General features: G+C 47.8%; 1 pseudogene; it reads right to left on the bottom strand.

The window, feature by feature from the left end:
- Positions 1–760: 760 nt before the first annotated feature.
- On the bottom strand, positions 761–1,006 carry LOC115856729 (V-type proton ATPase subunit e 1 pseudogene; annotated as a pseudogene).
- Positions 1,007–2,131: the final 1,125 nt, after the last annotated feature.

Raw genomic sequence — 2,131 nt, 5'->3', positions numbered from 1 at the left:
TATACTGTAGTCTGTTAAGTGTACAATTACATTAAGTCTGAAAAAACAATGTACGTGCCTTCATTTAAAAATACTGCATTGCTAAAACATTCTAGCCATCATCCGAACCTTCAGCGAGTCGTCCTCTTTTTCGCTGGTGGAGGGTCTTGCGTGGGTGTTGATGGCCACTGGCTGATCAGGGCGGTGGCTACTAAAGGATGGCATGGCTGTGGCATTTCTTTCTTTTTTTTTTTTAGAGAGCAGAAAAATAATTTATTCCAAAGGAGGGCAGACATAAGAAACTCATCCTGAAAATATACTTTGGTATAATTCTGATGGGACAGATTTTCCCTCTGAACATGTTCTCCTGCTGACTGCCCTGCTGGAGTCTTATTGTCATGTAACAGTTTTTAAACACTTCGCTGATTCTCACGTTGTGAGCAGGCGGGAGTCATCTTCACATCCACAGTCTCCAAGGAGGGAGTAATGTTATTTCTCAGAAGAACAGCACCTTCTATCTCGGAAGAGTACGTAAACATTTTATAGAGGCAGCACAGTTTAGATCCAATATGCACATCATTCATCAAAGTGCAAAAAAGGCGACAGGAAAAAATACTGCTTTGTAGAATAAGATATTCAAATGTGGTGGGAACGTTTAAGGCAGCTGACGGCCAAAGTGGGCGAGGCAAGGAAGGTGGTCTGGGTACGGAGGTGATTTTGCATCTAGAGGAGTTCTCTTTGTGACCTCAATGCCTGAGCCCTGGCGAGCAGGTCTTCTTACTCAAGGCCAATGATGCTTAAGGTACCAGATGGTTTCATCTTTCAACTGTGGTCCAAAGAGAGGGTTGAGTTGGGCCAGAATTGCAATCAGCCAAAAGAGGTAGCCGCAAACGGAACAGGTCACCAACATGGTGATGATAACTCCCCGGTTGGGACCCTGAGGGATGAACCAGGGCACCGGGAAACCGACGAAGCCCCAGAACACGCTCATCACGCTGAGAGGCACGGTGAGGCCGGTATACGCCATGGTTGCTGGGGGAGGGGCCAGCCCTGCCCCGCTGCCTCACTCACGGCAATTTCTTACAGTCAAGTTTGCCGCATCGATTGACTTTGGTGACCAATTTCTCTGTAGCATACCGTGCTGTGTGATAGCACTTGACCCACAATAGAACTTCTTTCAAAATTGGAGTCAGTCTTCCCAAACCCTGCTTTATCAACTAAGTTAATATAATATTCTAAATCATTGGACATCCCTGGCGGTCCAGTGGTTAGGACTCCGCGCTTCCACGGCAGGGGGCGCACGTTCCATCCTTGGCTGGGGAACTAAGATCCTGCGTGCTGCGCGGGGTGGCCAAAAAAAAAAAAAAATCTAAATCCTTTGTTGTCATTTCAACAATCTTCACAGCATCTTCACCTGGAGTAGATTCCATCTCAAGAAACCACTTTCTTTGTTCATCTATAAGAAGCAACTGCTCATCCACTCAAGTTTTATCATGAGATTACATCAATTCAGTCACGTCTTCAGGCTCTACTTTTTTTTTTTTAAACGTTATTTCCAGTGCACTTTTGTTTTCTTAATTAATTAATTTATTCTTGGCTGCCTTGGGTCTTCGTTGCTGCGCACGGGCTTTCCCTAGTTGTGGCGAGCAGGGGCTACTCTTCGTTGCGGTGCGCGGGCTTCTCATTGCGGTGGCTTCTCTTGTGGAGCATGGGCTCTAGGCGCGCGGGCTCAATAGTTGTGGCACGTGGGCTCAGTAGCTGTGGCTCGCAGGCTCTAGAGCGCAGGTTCAGTAGTTGTGGCGTGCGGGCTTAGTTGCTCCGTGGCATGTGGGATCTTCCCGGACCAGGGCTCGAACCTGTGTCCCCTGCACTGGCAGGTGGATTCTTAGCCACTGTGCCACCAGGGAAGCCCCCAGCCTCCACTTCTAATTCTAGTTCTCTTGCTGTTTCCACCACATCTGCAGTTCTTTCCTCCACTATATCCTGAACCCCTGAAAGCTGTCCATGAGGGCTGGAATCGACTTCTTCCAAACTCCGGTCAATATTTGGACCTCTTCTCATGAACCATGAATGTTCTTAATGGCTGTTTCCTCTACAGTGATCATCTCTTGCTCAGTGAAGCCAGGCATTGTCTTCCCCTCTCCAGCTCGGA

This window comes from Globicephala melas, chromosome 19 (assembly GCF_963455315.2).
Source record: "Globicephala melas chromosome 19, mGloMel1.2, whole genome shotgun sequence".
In the NCBI taxonomy this organism is placed as follows: Eukaryota; Metazoa; Chordata; class Mammalia; order Artiodactyla; family Delphinidae; genus Globicephala; species Globicephala melas.
Note: the sequence above shows the minus strand (reverse complement) of the source record. Positions and strands in the feature narration are given on the sequence as shown.